The sequence below is a fragment of the Paramormyrops kingsleyae genome, chromosome 19, assembly GCF_048594095.1.
Source record: "Paramormyrops kingsleyae isolate MSU_618 chromosome 19, PKINGS_0.4, whole genome shotgun sequence".
In the NCBI taxonomy this organism is placed as follows: domain Eukaryota; kingdom Metazoa; phylum Chordata; class Actinopteri; order Osteoglossiformes; family Mormyridae; genus Paramormyrops; species Paramormyrops kingsleyae.
This window is the reverse complement of record NC_132815.1, coordinates 13,403,221-13,429,871: the sequence shown is the minus strand read 5'-3', so window position 1 is coordinate 13,429,871 and position 26,651 is coordinate 13,403,221. Positions and strand designations below refer to the sequence as shown.

The 26,651-nt window shown below is 43.0% G+C and overlaps 1 protein-coding gene across 4 annotated transcripts in view; it reads left to right on the top strand.

Annotated features, from left to right (window-relative positions):
• The first annotated feature begins 9,810 nt into the window (after positions 1-9,810).
• LOC111841251 (prospero homeobox protein 1-like) overlaps positions 9,811-26,651 on the top strand; it is a 50,925-nt gene continuing 34,084 nt past the window's right edge. For 2 of the 4 annotated variants that reach the window (XM_072702913.1, XM_072702916.1), the window contains exon 1: positions 25,812-26,047. The gene's annotated coding sequence lies outside the window, so the exon portion shown is untranslated. Of the gene's footprint in view, positions 9,842-15,749; positions 15,804-25,811; positions 26,048-26,127; positions 26,293-26,651 lie in introns of those variants that run through there. The other 2 variants (XM_072702915.1, XM_072702914.1) reach the window with 2 other exon arrangements.

Sequence of the window (26,651 nt, the reverse complement as noted above, 5' to 3'; positions counted from 1 at the left end):
AGACATGTGACGGTTCGGCTTAACTGGTTAAGCAAATAAATTGATAGGCTGTGAAAAGCCTGCAAGCAGGAGACATAACGGACGGCCAGAGAAGGACGCGCACGGCAACGGGCCTGATTATTAACTGCCCTCCTGTAACAGTTGCATCAATCCCTCCAGGGGCACGTTACCGCCATCCATGTATTATTCACTACGTTTGGCTGGAGAGCCAGCGGTTTATTTCGGAAAACACAGCCGCTGCCAAGTTAGCGCACTCCGCACTCTTTCATTGAACTCCGCCACCTGTTTGATGGGGCGGGGGCAGGGAGGGGGGCGGGCTGGCCACTTCCTATTAAAGCTTCTTTATCTATTTTTAAATCACGTGGTGCACGGCTGGGATTCGAAAAAAAACGGGTGCGCGTTTGGGACGTGCTTGCGGCGTGCCGCTTGGCGAAAGCTTACACGAACTACCGAACACGCTCACGGTCTTTTCACCCCTTTCCCTAATTTCCCCAATCGACCCACCCATCCTAGTTTGGCTGCAAAGGATCATGGGGAAAACCATGTCTGTTTGATGCTATCTGCCCCTTGGGTCCATGGGCGCTGAGTGATGTGCTTTTATATGTATGCGGGACTGTCGCTACACTTGAAACGCACTTATTAGGATGACAGCTTCGAAGGTGCAAAAGAATAGCAGTTATCGCTTGGCAGAGGTGCCTCTCACCCCATCTGCCGGGCCCTTGCATATATTTTCAGCTTCCTGAGCAATGATTAGGGCCGTCGGAACCTCTTTAACCTTCTAAGTGCTGGTCCCCACTGGTCCTAATTAGAGATTAATGATTTCAAAAGGCACAGGCTGTGATGGAAGCCACTGCCGTTGCCCGTGTACAAATTAAGCACCCACCGCTCCGAGGAGGCACATGTGGAGGAACCGATTCCCGGGTCGTTTCCTCCCTTGCTCCTTCTCCTCCACTTCTCTCGGGGCAGGGGGCGATGATCACGAGCCGCTGGGTAACAGAGATGTTTTCAGAACTTGGCATCGGAGCGAAGCATGCTTTGTGATGCTATTGTTCGTAATAAAATATGCATACGTGTGTAAGTGTTGTGGGGAGGAAACTTCGAGAAAGATGTGATTAATGTTTCATGGAGCCACTCTGATTCGCCACTACGCCTCCCCCCCCCCCGCCCCCGCCACTACCGTCCCCTCAATCGGACGCGTGCTGATGAAATATTTAGCAGCCGTGTGCTTCTTCACGGGCTGCGCCTTGGCAGCGCTTCTCGGGGCCCTCTTTGAGGCCATCTGGAGAGCCGCCCGCGTGGGACAACAGTGGCGAGCCTCCTCCAAGCTCCGGCCCGGCCCAGATGAGGACGCCGTCCACCCCAGAGACCCCCTCAGCCTGCATGGCACGCTCGGGCGGCTGGAGATCAGAGGTGCTGGAGATAATGGCTGCCGTCTTGCCAGAGCAGAGCGTCGCTCCAAAGGCTCCGGGAGAGCGCCATCCGCATCGCTCTTTCTCAGCCCGTTCCATTTTCAGCACACTAAGGACACTTAATACTTCCCCCAGATCAACTCTCCAGCAGGATGGACCACCCAGGTGTAGTTTATCATAACATGCATGTGAACCCCTGCACAACATGGCGTGAAAAGGTTCCGTTAGTATCCTGCTAAATGGCTAGGGAAAGATTTACCTTGTTATTGTGGATATTAGACAATTCACTGAGAGTGTTGCACGATTTTGCCGTAGGAGTATCTGAAAAGCTGTGGTTAAACCTCAGTTTAAGGATTAGAAAGTACTGTGGCTGTGTGGATCCTTAAAATAACCTCAGATGTACTTCCTGTGTTAGTAAAAGTCAAAATATCTATCTGAAATCTGTAGTTAAACCTCAGTTTTAGGAGTAGAAAGTACTGTGGCTGTGTGGATCCTTAAAATAACCTCAGATGTACTTCCTGTGTTAGTAAAAGTCAAAATATCTAAAAGAACATTGACTGTCAGATGTGAGGAATATTTGCACTACACGCTTCATGTAGTTGAAGCTTGAGTAAGCAATTAATTACTTATATTTATTTAGCAGATGTTTTGTCCAGTGTGACATAGACGTGTGGGAAGCCAAGACCCCTCAGCGGAGGACCAACGGCGATATGATGACTATGCCAGATGCAAGATTTGATCCCACAACTTTCTGGACACAAACATGAATATCCAACCTACTAAGCTTGACTAGTACTATGACAGTGACAACTAACTGAACTTTTTCGGTGTAATCAGAAGGCAAAAAAGACGGGTGCTCAATAATGTCTAATACTGTGAGAACGAATTTCTTAAACTTTGCATTTATTAATTTGGTACATGCTTTTATCTAAAGTGACTCAATGGTCAATATGTAGCTCAGGTAACAAGGCAAACTTCCATGTTCTTATTAAGTCTCATAATGGACAGAATGTGGTTTAATTTCTTACCAAATAGGTATGGTTTTTTTTCACAGAGATTTAACTCTTTATACTGGTGTTGCTGAGGATAGTGTCACGTCGGATATGAAGGGGAATCATTTCAGCTTCGACAAAAAGCTCTTTGAGGCTGGCAATCTGGCGTCATGGCAACAAAGGACTGGCAGCAAATTTGGAAATACAGAAATAATATAAGTCTAAATAAACCAAAGTAATTATGAGCTGTGTTGGTCCTTGTCTCACAAATGGTAGGGTCTTAACTGAGGACGAGATATGTGTGCATGTGTGTGTTGATGTAAAATTTTGGGACAATCTGGAGACATTGGAGATAATGACAAGGATCATATGTGCCCTGGAAGGGAGATGGAGGGGAGCGGGACGGGTCGCAGGCCCTGCCCGGTGATGTTGGACAACAGCTCCCTAAACAAAGAGGCCTAACAGACTGCGGGGGGGGGGGGTGCATTCACTGAGTGTGTTCATGTGTGACTGTGCCGAGATGGACGAAATGCACCCTGCACCTGAGTCCCCCCCTAGCTGGTCCAGGCCATCGCCATCGGATCTCCTACCCCGTGGCGTTGGCAGCCAGACGGACCCGGAGGCTACAAACCCCGCAATGTCCCGCAAATCCCACTCGGCACTGAATGCTCAGGATTCCACTGCCTACTGGACAGCGGACGTCAGCCACAAAAAGCTTCAAAATTTGACCCTTCGAAAAACAAATGCCGCACATATTACCATACTGTATGCATTAGTTTTGAGAAAATTCCATTTCAGTATAAGACATCGAAGTATCCGAATCCCCGGCACAGAAGTTTTTGCATGTTTAATACTTAGAATTTTTTAAACCGAAAGTAGTTTGCTAAAGTCTTAAAATGGCACTACCCCTGCCCTCCCAGACACCAGGCTTATATACATAAAATAAAACATCAGTATAAACACTCAGGAATATTGTTTTACCGTTAACCTCACAGTCTGTGTATTTTCCGTCTATTTCCATGTTTAAGACTCGACCCAGGGACACCCCAGTTAGGAGCAGCGTATGCTAATATTTCTCCTAGCTACTTAAATGGGTCAAATTTTATTATCATTTCCATATGTACCTCTAACGCTACAGAACCTCTACATTAAATAAATAAAAAGAGGTTAGTGGTGAGTTAAAAATAAGTAGACCATAACAATCCTATAAGCATAATAAGCATCTATTGGGATGTCATGTGATTAATAAAATGAAGCCTTTTTTTATACCGTACCTGGAAGGAGTGGTACTGATATTACTCTGGCCTGCACCTGCCTGTTATTAACACTGAGGGTGTTGCTGGAGTGAACATTCTCATTTTTGCCACATAAAGTGGCAGAATCCACCGGCTTTGGCACCGGCAGGGCATGGCCAGGCTGGATCGTGTCGACTAAGAGGTGTGTTTGCCCTCCAGTTGACATCTTAGGCTCCGTTGTCCTTCATCGTTGGATGCACCGTTTGAAAGGGGACCAGGCCTGAGCCTCCAGCGTGCTGGAGAGCGCTGCTCCCCGGGCGTCCCTGGGCTTCCAGCTCTGACATTCCAGGCCAAGGCGCAAAGGTAAAGAGGGGGGAGCAGACATCAGACGGAGTGACCCTCCAAGTAGCAGTTTGGGCCCCGTTATTGCTTATTTCTACCCTCGCGATCGTCTCGCGGCAACAAAATGCAAAGCGGATGGTCATGGATGTGCTGAAGATGTTACGTAATTATTTTTGATCATGAGCTTTCTCTATTTATTATGGTACTTATTTATTTCAAGCTGGTTGTTTTTTCTTGAGACACCAGTATTCACCTTTAGGCTGTTTTCTTGTTTAAAAAGCATGTTGCCGTGGGGACTGTTACTCAAAGCCTTCCTAGAACTTCCTTCTAGGAAACAACATGGTGTCACAGATCTGGCTAAAGGATAAGCTACGTTCTTCCCCTTGACACACACGGTCCATTGTAGGAGAAACCTCTACAGAGGACAATAATGCTTAGACCTTCTCGGCAGACGCCAAGAACGACTTTCACTCCATGATATTCTCAAGCAAGGTGACGGCTTGATAACGGGAAGCTGGAATCCACACTGGGCCAGAGGAAATGAGGTCCGTGCAGCCGGGGGGGGGGGGGTGGCAGGCAAACGGAGAACGAGTCGCACCTGGAGTTCTCCCTGCCAGCTCAGGCAACCAGGTTGACTAACCAACCGTGAGCTGGATTGGGTGCAAAGGCTCACCCTTTGCATTCTGTACAGCTTTGGCAGCGAGGGCCGAGACTGACTTTCAGAGACCCCAGACTGATGGTAGGTCATCGCCACAGGAAACTACAACCGGTGTGAGACGTGGGGGCAGCTAAACGGCAGCAAAAATGCACACGGGCCCAACGTACAGCTCTTAGCACAGGGGAGGGGGGCTGAGGGGCAGACTGAGAATTCCTCTTACCCCAAGGGAACACGGCAGCCTGGTGTTTTCAGACGACCCGGTGGAGGCGGGTAAGAAGCCAGCGGGGCAGGAGTCCTGGTGGCAAACGCTGTGATGCAGGAAGCGGAGACCGCTAATGGGCACATTCTTATTGCCCTGCGGGGTGAGCTCCACTGCTGGCATCTTGGGTCCTGGAAGTCCCACAGGAGGACTTCTTAGCGACAAATTACAGAGGGTACCGAATAATGGAATCCGCAGCTACTTAAGATGAATAATTCGATTCTGTTTACATTTTAGAGAGGAGTCTAAGAAGTAGGTCAGGTAGTGAAGAACTTTTTGTCTGCACCTTTTTTTCTTTGTAATCTCAACCCCGAATGATCACAGAGAGAGGCAAGAGCTGTGCGGATCCCTGAGAGGCTGAATAGGCAGCACAGTATCCCACAACCAATAGAATCTTGGCCAACTCTTAACTAGACGGGCAACACAGCACCACATAACTGACAAAATATTTCATTATCTGAGTCTGACAGGTAGATTTACTGATCATCAATGTTACTGAGAGTCCCCATCAGGAAAAACTCGTTCATGTATTTGGGTAGAGAACTTCTCCGTTTTCAAGGCCAAACTGATGACCTATAATCCCAGATTATACTAGAGTAGTAGACACAAAATAATAAGTCCACTCCAGTTGGATGTAGTTTAAGTTTCTCCCTGTGGAACCGCTATTGAGTGCTCACATGTCTTTTCCAATTTACAGAAATCTGAACAACCTTTGAAAAACATGACAGCTGAAAATGATGATTATGGAAATTACTGAAACATGAAATAACTAATAGCACAGAGGGAATTCCTCAAAATCCTAACATATCAACATCAAATAAGTGCTGTCTTTACTCCTGGTAGAATATCTCATTACTATTCTTATTTTGTAAGTCTTCAATTGGGACAGTTAAACCCCACAGGCAGGTTCCTCCTGTGCCCCAACACAAGATGGTTTGCTACTTAAATATCTAGACAGTTCAGATGAGGACAAACATCAGTCACAACTTTGACTAGCTAAAACTACTTCTGTGTCTATGAGATGAGATAGTCCATCCAGCCATTTATCCATCTTCCAACCATTTAGCACATACAGGGCAAGTGTGAGCCTAGATTTTATGCTAAGAGGTACAGGGTACGACCCTGGATGGACCGTGAGAGGAAGCCCACACAACATGGGGCGAACACATGAACACCACAGACAGACGGTACAGACAGGGCTGCAAGGAACAATACCTCACCTAACGTGCCAGTGGGTAAAAGGTTGCAGAGTGATTTCACCACTGGGCAAGACTGGCCCCAGTGACTGGCTGCAATTGCAGGTCACTTTGAGTAAAAGCATCTGCTAAATCATGGCTGTTTATCTATCATTAATCTATCATTAATTAGAAGGTCTAAGAATGTAACTACAGCGAAGGATTGTAGCACCTGGGCAGTAATAGTGATTCTTCATCTTTTTGGGGCAGAAGGCTGTTTAGTCTCAAGTGACACTTCATAGCTGAAAGTCCCCAGCAGAAGTGCCAGGATACCTTTTGAGAAGGACACATACCTTGAACCGGAGCTGTGTAACTGGGTGGAAAATGTAAGTTTGTACAGGTCAAACATATCAGTGAGGTGCCTGGAGATACCAGTGTAAAGCTTCCTTACCGCTGCCACCTCTAGTATGCGTGCACTTCATGCCTCCTTCGCTTTCACTTTTCCCCTCGCAGTACTTCTTCCGCCATTTAATGGTGGGAGGGCTTTAGGAGGGGGGGGGGGGGGTGTTGCTCATGAACCCCGTGCGGAAAAGCCCAATAGCCATGTAGCTACGTCTCTGTTGTGTCTTATAGTTCTTGGTCAGCCATGCAGGAAATGTCTGGGCCAGCCACAGGCTGGAAAAGCTTACAAGTTGTGCCCTGTGACAGATGTCCTGTGGTAGAGACCCCCCCCCCTCCCACAAACACACAGACACAAACAGCCCCCCCCGCCCACCACCACCAGTATTAGTTAAAGCTGGGAGAGAGGGGCCACTGGGTGCCCGCGACCTGCTTAATAGACTCCTGAGACGAGGCACGTGTGAGCCCCCGGAACGGAACCCCCAGGACGGAACCCCCAGGACGGAACCCCCGGGAACGGTGTTAAATTATTAGCCGGAGCGGAGTCGTCTTGTCAGTCTCCATGTTTGTTTATCTATTTTTTTGCTGAATACTGAAATATTTGCATATTTAAAATTTATTTTTAAGGAAACAAAATCACATGTGATGAACACATTGGGTGTCCTGGGGGGGGGGGGGGGGGGCAATGCCAAGGACATCCAAGAGCTGGTAGAGGGAATATCTCACCATGAATACTCGAAAAGTTTACACAAAATTTTTTGTATGAATTGCCTGAAATTACCTCATCACACTGAAAGCTGGCCCTACACATAATTCACATGGAAATACTTTGCAGGTGTGTGTGTGCTGATACATATGAGTGTGTAATTCGGTGTTTAATTCATATATTATATTAAAACAGGCTATTTATTACAATACTGTTTCAGCCTTATACATCAAGCACGCTTCAGCCTTATACATTGCACGCTTTTAATATTGCAGTTACAATTTTTATTAATTGCAAAGCAATTGGTATCAGGTCTGTTGCAAGGTCCAAGTTAGCTGCTTCTCATCCTGAGCTGCTTGTGGTTTTATGAATATTTAGATTGAAATCCATGCCATTGCAAAATGTGAATGCATGCACTAGGACCAAATGGCCTGGATTATAATGAACAATCTGCCATTTCCGAGTGAGCTTCTCACAGACCTTCCGTTAAAATGCTGTAACCCGATTGCAGACCCTAAAAAGGGGGGAAATCCTACCGGCTGGTCTTAAGTCTCCCTTTCCGGGGGCAGGGGGAAGGGGGGTCATAGTCCAACTGGAAGGCTGGCACAATTATTTAAAAAAAGAGAGAAGGCTTTTCGCAGTCTTAATCTGAGTTATATTAATTTCTCGTGTCCTGTGGATTTGAGTGGTTTTATTTAAACTGTCAGCTTGAGCCCAGGGATTGTATACAGATTATTTTCTGAAAAACCATACACTATGATTAAAGTAACAAATATACAGTTTATGTGTTAAATGAATCGATACACAGATGTATAAATAAGCAAAAGATTACAAGTGTAGAGGGGCTCAGCGGAGATCGATCGGCACCGCAGCGTAACATAACACCTAATAAGTTTGGCGGGAAAGCAGCACTCTGAGCCAGATGCAAACACCGGAAGATAGGAGGGAGCGAGCCGCCCCTTTCTCGCTGCTTGTCGGCTCACGCCGCTATGAGCCGTACGGTAAAGATGCCTCTAACGGCATAATACGTGTAGCCACCGGAAACAATTCCCGGTGTACCCACCACCCAAGCGCTAATGGCTCGGCTGACGTCAGACCCGGCAGGACAGCTATAGCGGCACACTTGCCTTATTTATGTGCCGTCGCTTGATGCGTGCCGCGATGTTCCGGGCATTATGTCGCAAAGAGACGGAACCACGTGTGTCAAACTCATGACGCCAAAGCTGTGTGGTCCTGCACAGCAGGTACTGCTGGTTGTCATATATGTATAAAAAAAAGTAGCCTTAAATAATGTTGGGGGTCCTAGATGCATAAAACAACAGGTAACATTGATAGTCATATATGTATAAAAACAGCAGATAATGTTGGGCATCCATCCCAGGTTCTTCCAACCACTAATCCAGCGCAGCATTGTGAAGGGAGCCTGTAGCCTGACATTATCCTTTGAAAGCATTGCATTTATCTGACAAGGACCTTCTTATCTTCCAGGATAATTTGTAGTTTACACTTATTTCAATGACCTGAGAGCCAAAGGCTTCTATAAAGAAATTAAATGTATAACAGCCTCAAATTCACACACTTCTTGCACTCGAATCAAGCCCATTTTACAGCACGGAGCAGCGACGTCACATGAATGTGGCAGAGAGTGGCAAGTGTCGCACTGTTACTCTAGGAAGGTGCAGGTTTGACTTCAGACTCCTAAGGTGATGTTTAGTGTTATGCTCAAGCACCATCTTGCAACTCACACCCTCGAGACAGTGGATTAATTCATGCTGCTTTTAAGATAGACTTAAGCAGTTTAAATCTCATCAAATTCAACTTGTAATTTCTTGAGGCTTTTACTACTGCTAATTGTACTAAGAATAAAAAGAATAATATTTATCATTTTGCTTTCATTTTGTTCCCCTGAAAAGATTATTGTTCCTTCATTTTCATACAGGGCCCTAGAGCATTAATCCAAGTGCGACATTCTTTGTACACTGTAATAACCTTCAGACGTCTGTGCTCTGCTAACACGATTTCAGTGCTCTGCACATGCATCATTTGCAGCGGTTATAATAATAAACTATTCAAGTAAATAAATAGACAACCATAATAGGTTTAATTTCTGGCAGAGTTTTTTGGACAAGTGCCTTTAGATACAGCAACACCCTCCCCCCCCTTCCCTAGAGTCCATTACGGCCTGAACGATTCAGCCCAATTCAGGACTTCAGAAACCTCTACAAATTAAATGTACAAATTTGCCACCAGAAAAATTTAAAAAAAAAAATGAGAAGGACACAGCAAGCAATTAAGTGTTGTTTTAATAAGTTAGGCATGACTAATGGCTGGAGAAGATACTTTAAACCACTCCAATAATGTAATCTCACACTAAACAAAGTAACTGTTTTAAACAAAGGCGACATCTGGTATAAGTAGTTCAAATACATTACTAGGACCAAAGAGAGCTTTAAAGGCATTTTAGTTAATTGACACTTATGGGCAGAATCCATTTGCTTTTGTGTAAAAAGTAACGCTTTGGCCTTGGGGAAGCGAAGGGACGTCGCAGTAGGCAGACACTCCATTGGCGGGCGGTCAGAGGTCAGAGGTCAGCGAGGTTGGCGAGCGAGGCCGGTGTCGGGAGCAGGACGCTAAGCGTCGCTGGGCTTTAGTGCATCAACACCACGGTAAGACCACTTCAGCCTGGGCGATCATGCTGAAATGGCTTTTACAACAGGGTCCTCCTCAGCTGAGGAGTAAGAGGAGCAGCCAAATTATTAAGAAAGGACTGCAAACTCGCAAAACCCCATCGCCGTCATGGCTGACAGCTAAAAATAAAGAATGGGACCTTCGTTATTATATATTTATTTTGTCGAAAGTTATAAAACTGCCATATTGGTTAGACACTTTAGTCGTTGATAAGATGAATATTTACATAACCAGTTCAGGTTAAGTATCCCACTTAAAGTATAAAAATGCATTTCTATCCAGGAGCCCTAGCCTGCCGGGTCAGTGGTCACAATGTTGATTACTTAACCATGTTTTCATCTGCAGAACCGTTAAGGGATTTGGGGGGGGGGGGAGCGAAGGATGGGGGTAGTAACCCTGCCATGCAAAGGGGGCACTGGGGCTGCCAGCCACTGACCGTGAAGGTCCCTCGTGCAGAGCCAGCTTCCATGCTCCTTGCCACACTGACCTTCCCAGTCCATCCAGACAAAAGTCATAAGTGAGATTTTTGCAACGGCAAATCTATCCTGCTCTTATGTTTTTTAGTGATTTGGTGCCTAGCCTATACGATTAGACGTTTAACTAATTATGGGCCTTAACTAACCTTTAAACTACATCAAATTAAAACGAAACACACAAGATAAAATCAGGAGCATATGTGGATCACATGAACATATAGCCTACATTTTACAAAAATACGAATAATGCTGCCAAATATACCCGATAATAACAATAAGAAGTATGTTTAACCAGATAAATCGCCCTATCGGTGATAGTACCGCAATACGACTAAAACCGGATATCATGCTCTCTTGACCCATTATACTTTTTAAACAGAAATATTCGTAATTTCCAAAATCCCGGTAAACTACGACAAGCAACTGCTCAAATGCATTAAATCATCGTTATTATAGTTCGCGTTTCGCTCCTTTGCAATGGGATTTTCCTAATATTTCAAACTACTTAAAACTCATTTATGCCTGTGAATATTTATTGAGAAATGTAGTTAATATATTTAAGTGTTTTTGGCAGCATTTCCAGATCCTAAATCACTGATTCCCCGCTTCATATATTTTATTTGACAGTAATTATTCTATAACCTGTCCGCATGTTTCTCATCCTACTTTTAGTGAGACATGGGCGATGATGTGTAATCGTTTGGGTATCGGAGTGCGTGACACGGAGCAGAGACAGCTGCGAATCGCCGTAACTCTCGGGGTAGATCGGTACGGGTGTGACAGTGTGACATCCCATTAGGACACCCCGGGAACACGGACAGGACCCGTGTGCCAATTGTCCGCCGCATCCCGTCAATTTGCGGCCAGCTGGTTCAGCGAGCCGGACGTGATGGGCGACAGAGCACTGAGCCCCCCACCGAAAGGCGGCGACCTCTCGCACCCCGGCTCTACCTGGCGGTGGAAAGCGAGGTGATGACAGGGGGAAAGGGTTTTAGTGAGGGCACTGCATTCCCTCTGCAGCCCCTCTGTTGTCAGCAGCGGTTTGCCGCCCGATCGCTGCCCTGCGGCTGCCGACAGCAATTTCCTACCCTGTCCGCAACGATGCCGTGTGAAAGGAAGTTGCACGGTTAATAAAAACGGACTTGCCTTCTCGGTTTTTGCTGTTCCATCCCTTTGCCCAGCAGGTTTCATTAACAAATTTACCGTGTGGATGCCATTCTTTATTCTAGCCTAGACATAAAGAGGTGTCAGACATTCTATGGACGCTCCGAATTACTGACAAATTAGCAGAGCCATTCCGTTTATTATTTTCGACATTACTCTAAGCATATCTTTTCATTATTTGCAAAAAGCTGTTGTTTTTCTTTGCACTATTAATTAGCACCGTTACACTAAGGACCAAGACCATATTTTGTGCGCTTTTTGATATTTTAAAATAAATGTTTAGTAGATTAATTTTAGTCTAATTTATATTTATGTTAAAGGTTCATTTCAATGTGGCATATTTCCCTGTCTTTCAAAGGTAAATGTATTTTTATATTAATAATAAAGCATTTTCGCTTTATCTTTAAATTTGATTAATGAGTTCCCGTTTTCAAAAGTGCACCAAGTGTTAAGGTAACGACGTTATATCTAACCTATAATCTTCTAAAGTTTCTTGTTATAAAGCTTCATGTCCCTTGGTCAACGTGTCAGACATGCATTGATAAACACACAGGGGCGTAGGAACCGGGGGTACGTGTACCCCCTCCTCCCCCCCAATATTTAATTTGGATTCATTCACGCCCCCCAAACAGACACACAAATAGATCTCTGTATTTTAATTAATAAGTCTTTTCTCCCCACAGTATAAAACTCTATCCTACGCCAAAATATCTCTAAATATAAGTGAGCCTGGGTAAGAGAGAGTCGATCCATAGTTTTTAGAGCAAATAAAATCTGTAATCAAACCCCCAGGAGTGTGCTTGTGTTAAACACCCCTGTGTGTGATCCTGTACCTCAGTCTCTTTACATGCACGGAAATGCACTCGCACGCTATTGCATCGCAGTGATTAGAAGCAGTAGCAGCCAGCAGCATAACCCGATGTAAGACGTAACCCTGTAAGTGCGCCTTTTTGCCAGCGTTAAGTTTCATGCACGACGTGAAGCCGGCTGAGCTTCCGGACTCCCTGTACTTACACAGCGATCCGTAAGAAGTGAAGTTACGTGGAATGAAAAGGTTAACACTCGTGATTGATATTCATCCTGAGATGATCCTTTCTTTTTTTTTTTATCTTTAATCTCCTGTTCAAGACCCCTACTTTGGATCAGCTCATTATCCTGAATAAACGACGTGTCATCCCCATTATTTATGATTCGTTGAAGCTGAAGTGCCGGGTGATGTTTTGCTATCCGTCACTCATTCACTCCATTTACTCATAATCTCCTTTCTAACTTCTTATGTGCTCTCTGCCCGCTTTACTCCTGCCTGCCTTTAGAGTCGGAGTATTTTATTCACCCATTGCCGGTTTTAAAGGATAATATTCTAGACAGCCGGTAGCAGTTCTGCGAGTTTATGTGTCATCTAAAGCAGAGGCATTCAGCAAGATTACATACGCACCGAGCCGCTGAACTGGGTCAAGATAGCGGGCACTGCTGTTGCCATTGTATCATAAAGGGAAGGTTCATGCCAAGTCTTTTGGAGTGGGATAATTGTAGCAGATGGGCTAATGCTGCACAACCTTTTTTTCCCTCCCTTCCTTTTTATGAGATATTTTCACAAGGGGATTGGGGCTTGATCACAGCTTCACAAGTGAGCTCTTCAACCTCCAAAATAAAGGGAAAGCATCCAACACACGGGGGAACAGAAATTCTTGAAAAGAAAATGGTGCACTGGCAAGGGCAGTTAATGCACATAAAACCCTGGGAAGCAGGCGATCCGGGCGAAGTTGCCCGATGCGGCGCCCGGTTTTGCTAAAACGTGTCGGACCAGCGGCTCCGGAGACCGGCGCGGCCGCGCTGCCGCTGCGTTTCTCTGCCGTTCATAATTTGCGACACTTCAAGCGCGATGGTTCTTCCAGGGCCACGCCAGATCGCCGTTGTTTTCAGCACAGTGCCAAATATTGACCTAAATACTATCATCTTTATAAACGAAGTTCTTTTCTCTTGTGATTGAATAATCGACGTCGTGAGCTTAGAACGCCAGCGGCGATCCGCTGATGTTTTTATTACGAGGGGGTTGAGGTGATTTGGATAAACTGTACCCGCTTTGGTTTAGTGTCATTTTGATGCTAATGTAATGAAAAACTTAATTATTTTTCCTATATTATTCGTAATTATGTTTTACTACATGTAATGCCGAACTCGTCGTAAAGTTGGATATGAACCAAGGCGGCTAATGTAAGCTGTACTTTTTCAGTGTTCCAGATGAAGACACAGCAAACATGATAGGCCTACTATCGACCCATTTCAGGCATGCTGTAATTGATTTTATTTATATACAAAACAAACCTTAACAGAAGAAACATACTGGGGTTTTCACTGAGAGCAGCCGATTGTACAGTAGTCTATGTGTTGTTTAATCGCAAATGCAATGCCTTCCCGTTACATGTCCGCCTGTATTGGCCGTCTCGGTGCTCCAACGCGGCTCTGGAAAGAGCTCAGCAATGAAAACCTGAGTCAGGACACAAAGTGCACAATGCAGTGCCTCGGGAAATTACGTCACTTCCCCAGTCCTGTCTATGCGCTCCCAAACTTTAAACAATATTCACAATGCAGCATATTGTGTGGGATTTTTTCCCCCTCTCACTAGCGTTACTTCTGTCACATGAACTTGAAGGGTGTGACTGGCAATGCAGATCCCAGTCAGTGTCACTGTAAATTGCGTGTATAGCCTGATCGAAACATTGTTTAAAAAGGTATGTTAATATACTGTAAATTGTTTGGGTGGTAGAAGATGGTTGCTATTACAACATGAGTTAAAATTATGTATGAAAACATAACATAAAGTTTCTCTTCTCTCAGCGTTTCATGCAGACCATTCCTGCTTAAGTGTTTTATTTGTTCATGACTATATTTATTAATAAATTGTCCGTCTCATGTCAGTGATGTTACTGACTTCAGTGTTTTTAGGAACAGTTATCAGAACAGGAGAGTTCTGGTGTGCAATTTAGAAGAGGCAGGAAAAATGGTTCATATTCCATAAAGTGACCGAAGTAAAATGCCTTTGTTTAAACTCAGCAGTGCTCGTCTGCACATGGGTGGGGGGAGGTCACGTGATAATTAGGGAATATTATTTTGCTCCGTGTTGCTCGCCCCTTGGGGACGCAGCGCCGTCCAAACAAGCCTCCAGGTAGCCATAATGCACCTGACAAACCAGGCACACGACTGGAAAAGGGTGTTGGCATCATTCTGCTAGTCGCTCGCTTCCCTCCAGGTCACGCGGTTCGGCAGGAAGTCATTGGAATGGAAAAAGGGCCTTCCTTAAAGGCCTGTGCTGTCTGGGTGTCTGGGCGCGTCCTGGGCCTCTTCGGGCGCACTCCCACGATCAGTGAGGCAGGAACCGGCCGCCAGAGCCTCAGAAAGGCCCCTAGGCCACACGATGAACGGGATGTTATGGTTTATTTTACATTTAATGTGGGCGTGAGGACAAGGTGGATGGTGCCCTCCGTTGCAGGCTCGCCTTAATTTATGGCTCGAACGCCAGACTCTTTTTTCCTCAGGGAAGTCTTTGAAAGCCCTTTATGGAGGAAGCAGCTTCGCAGTCTCTCGGCCCCGTTTTTTTTAAAAAAGTCTCCGGGAAAAGTTCACGCGTGCCAGGCATTGTCGAGCGGAGAGACAAAGGACAGTGACGTGTAGGCCCAAGGACCTGCCTGGCAGTGCTGGCAAATGGCAGGAAAAATGTCACGTTATCCCAAAATTAATCACCATTCAGAGTGGAAAAAAACATCACATTAACAAATTACCATTCATTTCCACCACCACCAGCAAGAAACACAAAAAGATATTTTTTAATCTTTTACTCCCACTTCAAAATGTGTAGAGAATCTGCAAGTATCTTTAGATAAACCTGTGGGAATTAATGGTATATTTGTTTTTGCAAAATTATGTTTTATTGTTTCTGCAGATTTCAGCATGTGTTTTTCACCATCTAGTGAAGAGGATTTAAATTAGCCGCTACATGTTTGAAAAATTCAGAATCAGTTTGGCATTTATAATGGCCTGACACTACGGTACCGCTAAGGTATCTTAATTGTTTATGTGCAGATGGAGAATTTAGTGCAGCCAGAATGCTGATCATATAAGTACTGCGGGCTTATTGTCAGAAGTTGCGGATGATGTTTTCAAACAGGGCCTCAGATGAGTAATGTAATTATATGTGATTTTATTCCAACAGGTGTAGATATAATTATATGTGATTTTATTCCAACAGGTGTAGCTGCCAGGGCCAAACCGTTGGGGGTGAGCATGAGTTGCAGAGTGACTGGTGAGTTCTGTTGTGGGTATTGCAGACCTCTGAGCTTCAGAGAAAATGTTTGATGCAGTGGAATTCAAGGGCAGAAACCTGGACTGACCCCAAGCTAAAGGTCTCATGTACAAGTTATGTCCAGGTTTTTATACAGCACAGTAATGGTCTAAGTACACAGAGTGATACCCAGAAGGTTGCTGGTTCATGACCTAGATGGGCCTGCTGTAGTTACCTTAAGCATGGCATCTTACTCGAAACCCCATGAGAAATTATGCAGCTCTATAAATAGGAGCGTAGGAGCCTAAGGGGAGGGGGATGTGTACCCCCAATATATATATTTTAGGCTTATTCGTCCCCCCTCAAAAAACATTTGCATTTAAATTATTAAGCTGTCTCACCCCCAATATCAAACACTCTCCTACACTATTGTATATAAATGTATCCAAACTGTAAGTCACCCTGCATCAAAAGAACCAGGTACACAGGAAAATGGGAAAGTGAAGTAAGTGTGCTTAGCAGAAGTGAAAAGTTACCGTATTTGGAAATATGAGGTACCCAGAGAGGCTCTTTGTTGATGCAGGCATTAACACATTTAGTAATTTAGACGTCCTTTCCTCCCGTTTCAGGCAGGTTGTAAAAGTTTTGATTATGATGCGTTTTCCATAAGGAAATTTAAATCACAACGGACCACGCCAGCATTTCACAGTCCGCGGTTTATTTTCCTAAGGTATCTTGACCGCTCCTTGTGATTTTTATTGCCGTGCATTAAGCGAACAGATCGCAGCCCCTTTGGGTGGGGGGTTTCCCTCTCAAAGAAACACAACCGCCAGCGTTCACAAGAAGGAAAACAAATTAGACCTTATCTCTATTGTTTCACTTCTCTCTCTCTCTCTTTCTCTCTCTCTCTCTTCAGCTGCATCTGATGGGTCGACGCACGTTTAATGTGAACGGAGGGAAAAACCTCTAAATATAGCTGCCCCCGCAGTGTGCAGCTGGGTGGGGGTGGAAAAGGGGGGTCCATGAGGCAGACCCCTGCCGCTAGCCGCGCGTCATCGGCTCGAAAGGGCGACAGCCCGATGTGCCCAGCCGCCCCACTGGGGGGCCGCGGCCGCGTGCCCCGTTAAGTGCCTAAAGACTGATTTACAGCGTGGCCGGGCACAAGCAGGCCGGACACACTCCTCCAACTCCACCCGTCATGACGGGAACTTTGGCCCCTGAGTGTTTACGAGCTCGGACCTCGCTTCGAGGGCACCTTTTTAACCCAGAGGACCTCAAAGATAGGTCTGGGTCACTAATAATACTTAAATAGCACCCGTTACCACCCTGACCTGCAGGCACCGTCCTCCCAGGTCACGTCCAGCGAGGCAGGCTGGTGACCTTTAGGTCACAGTATGGCTGCCCTGGTGAGCAGTGCGCGGTGAGGGACCTGCGGGGGCCTGGCCTGGGCTCTCTCTAGCGTTGTTCTGAGAACGCAGGCTTGCATGTAATTCCGGGCCTCTGTGGTCTAGACTGCAGCCCTTTCAAGGACCTCACAGTGTTTATACAGCAAGGACATTAACCGACACTTACGCACAGCCTGCCATTTGTATTTACTCTGCTCATGTTAATTCATATTAATTCATATTAATCCGCAGGACATCAAATGCTTAATTTTATTAGTGAATGATCTTGAGGTAAGTGCTCAGGCCTAAAATGGTGATAATGAAAATGTAACAGAAAGTAACCCCCACCCCCACCGCCCCACCAGTGTTTCCACATGTCCCACTAAATTTGAGGAAAAGAATCTAATGCATAATAAATTATATTTAAAAAAAAATCCGCCAAAGAAGTACAACGAATGTTACCTGGAGTTGATATGGAACAAAATACAGGCAATCCTGGTATATATTATTATTATTTTTCAAATAAAACTGACAACTATATATATATATATATATACACACACACACACATACACACACACTAGGTTATGCAGTATAATGGTATAATGTTCTAATTTTTGCTATTTTCATTTTTAATGGAAAACTTGTTTCGTTGTAAATGTGATTTTCCACCCAAATTAAAAATTCATGATTCCTAATTTTGTTAAAGATTGGCAGCAGAGCAGTAGTGATGTAAGATGCCCTTGTAGAAGGCCACAGTATGACAAGTGTGTGATTGGCCAGGATGGGCATAATGAGGCTTTTTTTACTTGTTTGTTTGTTGCATCACCTAGCCTGTTAGCTCAGTTGATTGGCTCTCCTCTTCGATTGAAGCTGGCTTTTAATACTCGCGCAGACCTTGTCCGTGTTGGTTTTGTTTGTGTAACAAATCATTTCTGGGCCTTGCTCGCTTGCCTCTTTGAATGTTTGTGTACGATGAGGTCAGCCCCTTGCCAATCCACACTCTGGCACTCGGCGAGCCAGCAAGGTCACCCAATGGCCTTTGGGTGGCTTTGTGCATATGGTGCACGTCATATAATATATGTGTCGAATGCACGTCAGAGCTTACACACTAAGTGATACATCTGGGGGGAAAAACAAGAATGTAAGATTGTGCTGATTTCATTAAAGACAGAGATTAGTACCAACTTTTAGGACCAAAGGGTCACTGTCCCAGCAGATATGTTTAAAGATAACTGCCAAAGATTTAGTTTATTTGGCAGATGTACAACTGAGAAGGCAAGGTGAGACAGTCCTTGGTGTAACTGGGGTTTGATGGCCTTGTTTTCGGGCCCAGTACTGAAATCATTCTACAGACAATGAGATTAGAACTAGCTACTTCCCAGTCACAGGTGCAATATCCTGACCTGCAGGAGCAAATATCGCCCTAAAGGTTCTAATGCTAACTTGTTATAAAGGAATGATGTCCTGTATATCTTTGGTGGGAAGTAAAGTTTAAAAGCTGAAACGGGAACTTAAAATTGCATATCAGGTAAATTACTGCACATTTATAATTCCGAAAGCTATGAATAAGAACATCATATTGGTTCGTTTTTGTTTATGTTGTGCTTTGAGCTTAAATTGAACAAAGATTTACGTAGAGGGGTCATAATGACGACAGTCATCACGTCACTGACTGACAGGAGTTTCCCACTTCTCTCTAAAATATAGCAGGGGAAAAAATGGTGAAATCACATTAGTATGATAAATATGATGGCAGAAAAAAACGCATGATGACATGATAATTATGGATCGATGATGGCTGACTGGTAACATTGTGGGTTTTTTTTTATGATTATGTGATTTAATATATCGTCAAGTAATGTCAGAGTTGTACCAGTGTGCCGCTTGAGGAAGAGGAAGGTGGCAACGTCAGGATGGACATGGAAAGCAGAATGAACATTTCGATGGCACCCTTTCCCACGCGGTACTTGATAGGCACTTGGTATTTGATGGTACTGGTACTTGATAGGCACTAGCTACTTGATAGTATTGGTACTATGTAGGCACTCTGTATTTGAAAGTACTGGTACTTGATAGGCACTCGGTACTTGATAGTACTGGCACTTGATAGGCACTCGGTACTTGATAGTACTGGCACTTCTTAGGCACTCGGTACTTGATAGTACTGGTACTGGGTAGGCACTCGGTACTTCATAGACAAAGGGTTAACGATGAATAGCAGCAGCAGACAAATGGCCGTGTTCAACCCCTACTCTCTGAATATTCGACAATAACAGGCTGACACTCTGATGCTCTCCAAGCTAGAGCTGAGGGCACCATGTAGGACATTCTGTGAAGACATCTGCAGGATGGCGGGGGTGGGGGGGGTGTCGTGTTTTTCCTATATCTTCCTTGTATGTTTGTTTTTTTTTTTCGTTTTGTTTTTCACTGTGTGAGGCACGGCGATAACCACACGGCGGGAGTCTGAGCTCTGTGGAAAAGTTGGGCCGCCGTCTGATAGGGATGGGTGCCGGGAAATTGTTTCAGTTCAGTGCCGACCGTTTGCAGACGTCTATTTATCCAGTAGCCCAGAGGGCTGCATCAGGCCTGACGGCGGAGGGCAGGCAGCCAGGCCGGGCCGTTCGTCTGGGCCAGCCCGCTCCAGCCCTGACCTGCGGGGCAGACCTGTCACTGCGAAGGGAAAGGGGGGGCTCTTTTGTTACTGTGGTCATTCATCCTTATCCTAAGGACGGTTATTGACTGGGCCAAGTGTGTCTGTTTGTTATTTTAATTCAGATAAAATTATCTTTTTAGCCACAAAACACAAAAAAAAATGTGTTTATCACTGATTGTGCAGTTATGAGTGACAGAGGCAGCGAGAGTGGTTGCTTTGGCAGGTGACAAGATTAGCGACAAACAGGAGCCCAGTATATCAAAGCGGCAAGTAATCTAGCATTGAAGTACAAGAAATTATGTCAGGGGAGAAATTATGCCTTTATTAATGATTCATATTTGCACTATTTGTGGCATATAAAACACTGGTTGTATTGTATTGCCTCAGTCTGCTGCAGGCATGCGAGTGATCATTCCTTATAAAGTACACATGACAATAAACTTGAACTTTGAACCCTGACCCTTGTCCTTTCCCTGGTTAATGCAGTGCATATAGATTGTCTAAACAGATATAAAGCAGATCTTCACCACTTCATGTAATTAAACATGATGTTAGTAAAATGATAAACGTAACACCCTAACATCACATGCAATATTCTCTAGAGAAATTATTTGTTCTGGGAAATTCATTGGCTTAACTTGCAACTTGCTGATGCTTTACCACAGATTAATATTTTCACTGAAAGTTATGTCATATTTTTTGAAGAAATATATGCATAGACCTTCAGTACAATGTTTCATCTTGTTTGAGCCGCTCAGCGTGTCATATACAAAATAATACTGTACATACTGTACATATTACAAACAGCAGTATCCTCTGGGTTACATCTTCATGAAGATCATTATGTTTATTAGTTAGTTGTTTACCTAACGTCTTACGAAGGAAAGTCACATAAACCTTGAATACTGCACACGCATGTCTTTTCCAGTCTGGTTGAGGTGCTCGATGGTAAGACTCAAAATATGTGATACTTTCTGATCACGGGCTTTAAATAATAACAGTGATTAAAATAATAATTCCAGAAAAACTTTGTGAGCCATATTGAAACAGAAAGTTTTTGATATTTCCTTAGATACGCATGGCTGTGAATCGAGTGCATGGGTTAAGTCCATTTCGGCATGAAACGTGGGCGTCCTCAGCAATATATCTGTGATTGCATGTCTGAGGATCAGTTTTCTGTAATCCATTTAAAGGCCGAGGTTAATTTTCACCTGACAAAGGAAAGGTATAGTGTAAGGACCCTGGACAGACATTTCCCAGTGCTCCCTCTGATTTATTCTTTCAAGGTGTTGCGGTCATGACTGCAAGCTTTTGTCGACCTGAGTTCTCAGAATGACTGTAATCCACTGAACTGACATGCCTGGTCGATTCACTTATTTCTTTATTCTCTTTGTTTGTTTATTGCGCATTTAAATTGCTAATGTTCTTGGGCCATCGACTCTGGCCATCAGTGCAAATGCACGTTTTAAGTGCAAAGCAAGCTTTAACTGTGCGACTCTATCTCGGACAAGCTTTGAGGTTCCCTCTTCATTTGAGGAACAATATTACTCAAGGACTGAATTTAGACCTTCTCACTAACATGAAACAATGACCAGCTGCAAGTCTGCATTCAGAAACCTCTAACTTACAATAGTAAGTATTTATTTGCATATTACACTGTGATATCAGTATAACAGATTTTTTTTAAAAATGTCAAGTCAATATGTAATAAAAAAGTGAAAATAAATCTATTTTTATACAACACACTAAATATAACGGTTACGTTGTTATACATGTACTCATAGTTAAAAATAAATGATGATTAGCTGTAACAAAAACTAAAAAGACATAAAACACAAATGACACTTGTATTTAGTTTAAAGGCTGCTAATGGGAGAAGTTAGCGTCTTCTATTCCAGAGACCAAAGTTCGGCAGTACCAATACTAACTAATGTTATATATATAGTATGTTTTCTATACTGCACTATAGTTTATTTCTGGGTTTATCTCGTGCAGGTGTAAGCTGCTTAACTAGCAGTGTAGACTTCCTGAACAGACTTTCTGTAAGGCAGATTTTATGTCACCCGTGCAGCTTAGAATTTATTAAGTTATATATATATATATATATATATATATATATATAATTGCCAGCCAATTTTGAATCACTATCTTTTATAAAGAAAAAAATGCAATTTCTCAGTTTGGAGATAACTTGAAACATGAGGCCCAAAGGCATTTCTTTGCTGGTCCCACCTGGCTCAGATTCTGCGTTTGCACAGACACGTGTCATAACATGCGGTATTAAGTTTGCGGGACAAGTAGCAAGGGTATCAGAACAAGCATTACGTGCTTAATGAGCCGTTTGTGAAAGCCATTCTCTGTGTAGTGCTGAGACATAGCAGAGAACATCAAGAGGCCCAAAATCACATTCCTGATTTACTGCACAGTGCAAGATACTACAGAAAAACATCTTACAGCCCCCAAATTAACAAAAATCAGTAACAAGCATTAGTTATGATGTAATCTACAATTTTTTTTCTACAGCTATAATTCTTTTAATATATCAAGGGTCATACGAATGACATAAGGACACACAGTCTAGGCCCAATTTAGTTTTTTTTTTATTTTTGGACAATTTAAGTCATGTATGAATCCTACCGAAGCCTAAATCTTGTTAAATATTAATTGTTTTCAACATCCAGAATCAAAATATAGTTCGCATACTTGACCAATTTAAAAAAAAAAAAGTGTTGGCAATAATTAAGGCAGAATCAGCTGAAACATAAGCAGCCTTCTCCAATAAAAATGATGACAGAGTTATTAAACAGGCTTCCTCTACACCTCAGCAGCGTCTTCCTTTTCTAAACAATATTCCTTTAATGCTGAAATGTGTTTTTTCCATTTAGCGTACGGACCAATAACACCGTTGGGAGATGATGCAGAATTAACTATTGGCACAAGGCGAGTTGTTCTGGAAAATAAATGCCTGACACCTAAGTTCTGATTTCGAAGCTATTTTACACGCCCTTAAAAACACTTGCTTGCGCCATGGAAACAGGCTAAAAACGGTTTGCAGTTCCCTTTTGGCTCTGGCTGCTGTGAGCTGAAAAAAAAATAATCAACTGCTTCTCATTAAGGGTATTAAACGCATTATCATTAAGGCAGTTTTCATAGCGGAATTACGAGGCGGGAAAAGTCTCGGAACTCGTTGAGAGCAGTTCTGAGACAGGTCATATTGAATACTGCCTCATTTTTCAAAAACAACGAAGGAAACAAAGCGAAATCATTTTTTGCGGTATTTTGGCATGCACTCTAATTAACGGGCAATGAGAATTTCATTCCTGCCAGAAAATGGCACCCCTATAAAGAGCGGCCGCAAACTCCTCTCCGCGCAGAATGATGTTCGGACTTCGGCGCAACTTTGCTCTGGAGTTATTAACCTCAGTGTTGGAAACATTTCAAATAAGAAGCAATAAATATGACTTGATGAAAGAAAATGCAGATGTTGTCATTATTACGTGAACATCTTATTTGATGAATATAACGTGGATATGAGATGCCACATGACTCAAACGCCTTATTGACTTGAGATGCTCATTGCTTCATCTCAAATAACAGAGGCGTTTCTGAGTGAGTCTTTATCCCTTTAAGCTGTTAACAATTCTGGATATTATTATTATTCATTTTAAAAAAGCTAACATCGAATTTCAACAGACCTTTTGCCCTAACAAATCGTCGAGAATATTAAAATCCTCCGGTGTGTCTGTTTTTTGTTAGTTAGTTAAAGTGAACCATAAGTTTAAACCCGATAAATGTATTTTAAAGAAAGAAAAAAAACGACTACAGTCAATGCTAGATTAAATTGCGTTTGTTTTTAAATATTGGTGGTAATTATGGCAATTTATTAAATGACATGAATATATTACAGTCCCCGTCGCATTCTTTAACCGACTTTATTATTTATATATTCTCATTTTCTGATTCATTCTGTACCTATTAAAAGTACGGGTTTAAAAGCTTTTTAAACCAACTGTGAGCAGATATATTAATATTTATTTTTACCTTTTCATGAAGACCTAGTGGCCTACTTTCTACCAATCAACATGACACGAAAAAGTGAGCACTTAATAACGGAGTTATTACACGGCACTTATTCAATGTTATTCCAATTCCAATGAGGAAAGTATCACTGTTAATGATGGAGTTAACATATAATGATTAGAGTAACCATCCATAACTTTCCCGTAATTGCTTGTATTATTCCTGACTTTATAATTTGTTTTAAATGATGCGGATCAAAATAAAATCAAAACATTTATTATAACCCACTGTTTAAAACAGTAGTTCGATGTTTCTCGTGATAGTTTTAGTTAAACGCGTTTAACAGAGGCTAGTAAAAGACGTGCTCATCTAATTAACGGTTCAGTACAGTTTAGACAAAATTAACATTAAATTGGTGTCCATCAAAAGATTACTATATCACCCTAATTGTCACTGGATAAATTTACCTTGCTCCGGTTACAAAACCAGGGCTAATGCTACATTGACAGTGTCTATTTACAGTCACCTGTCGGTTTCAAATGAAAACGGCAAAAGAAGACTATCTGTGGAGATCAAAGTGTAAATGTATGGAAGTTGACATTATCTGTACGTAAAGGAATGCTGAGACGCAATTTCAGAACCGGTCGTGCGGCAATAAATCCTATACAGCAAAACACCCGCTGTAAAACAGGACACTTGTAATAATAATTCGTATATCATTAATGCAATCCAATTGTTTCTATTCTTTTCCCAAATCTCGTAAACTACACCTTTTCATATTATTTTTTTTTTAAATAACCAATCCTAGCATTGTATAACCTAATACCGAAAACACCTCGTGAGGGAATAAAAACGCCATATTTCATTCTAACTATAAAGTAGTTTGACTTAAAAACCGAAATAAATGTGTTATTTCTGTCGGTTCAGTTAAACAAGAGGCGACTTAGTCTACACATCAGGCAACTGCCCCAAACTGGAGACCGTTCTGTGACGGCTAGAATAAACGAAATTTTAGGTGTTGATATTTCCTTAACGATCTCCCACCGGTCGGATAATTGTGCACTCTGCTGACAAGCGTTTTTGTTGCTGCTTTGTGGCACAACAAAAACAGCAATATCAGACGAAGTAAACGTGAAAATTATATATTTAGGCAACGGTGACAAAAATTGATGGTTAAAATGTTGCTGCATGGTATAAGATGTAAAGTTTTATTTACTTTGTTTTTCACTATGGCATGTTCCAAACTTCTTGAAGGAATGCACGCTGCCCATTGTACGACGACCTTTGTCGGCGACTCGGGTGTCATTTACGACGGCAGAATTTATATATTTATATTTATCGCTGGGTAAAATAACGTCGATTCCGATTTTTTTTAACGAATGAAATCCCCATAGACAATATAGGCATGTAGTACGACAAATAATTGAAATAAAACATAAAAGCTCCAGTTTTATCGAAGCCTCACTGAAGATGCTTATAACATTAAGTTTTATTTGAATCCTGGATTGTGTGACACTTCAGAAACATAATTACAAATTGCTAGAAAATACCCACCTTGTACGGCAGTTTAAAAGGCTAGAAAGTACTTTACTTGACAATAGTGATGTCTCCGGGGATCATTAAATCAATTGTAAACTGTTACTGTAATTGTCGCTATAAATGAACTCTAGTGTATTTAAAACCAGTTTAAAATATGCATTTACTGCTGTATGCAAACGCGCATCTATTGTTAGAGCATGAAGAAAAAAAACACACGTCCCCTCACACGTCTCCCAGTTTCACTTGCTCGTTTTCAGTAAAGGTACAATGTCGCCTTTTAGAACGTAATGATCACCCAAACCTTATTATTCGGCCAACTTCAGTGTTTTGTATTCCTCTATATCCGCCGGACAATTCTTATTGGTAGGTGAAAATGTTACATCACAATGATTATGACGCGCCGTCTTCCTGTTTCCTTCAGCGGCGTCTTAAAGTGAATCTTGTTGGTGGGAGAGCGCCTCAGCCGCAGCTCTGCCCTGCTCGTCTCCAAGAGAAATACACTTTCAGTCCAGAAAGGAGAGCGGCGCAAAAGAGCCTCTCTCCTCTCTCACGCTCAGCGAGCGTCGCTCCCTCGCTAAGAGAAATCGCAATATTCATCACCAGGCGAGCAGCCCTCCGCGTCCTTTCTCTTTCATCAGCGAAGAAGCTCGATTTTCCTCTCATTTGTAAGTAACCTTGTCCTTTAGGTAGCTCCCTTATTTGCTTGGATCGGGCGCGCGGAGGAGAAAAAAACAAAAAAAAAAAAAGAAACTTGGAAAATGTACCGGTAGATGTCTGACCTGATCGACTGAGCTGTACGACACTGCAATATGTGTTATATCTTAGATGGTTTTAATAACATGTTATGATGACGTGTTTCGGTTTGTCTTTTTTCATCGTGAGAATAGTGCTAATTTGGGAACTTTAAAAAGTAAGTAGCGCGGTGCGATATTGCTGATTATTCGTCCCGTGACTTTAATCGAGCTGATTCCTGTTTAGTGGAAAATATGTTTATTTACATTTGTTCAGACTATTTTAAGTCGGTAAATTGTGGTGTAAATGCTTGGTCTTATGCGTTTATAATATTCTGTCGGCTTTACTAAGCAGGTTTTTCTTTTTCATCACTATTGGTATATTAAATTAATTTTGTCAATTTTGAACTGTTTAGAGGTGTCTCCGTTTATGTTGGTTTTGCAGTGAGGCGTCCGACGTTCTCGTCCCTCTAAGCGACAACCTTCCCTTATCCACGCGGATCATAATATTGCACCAAAAGTAATATCTCTTTAAAAA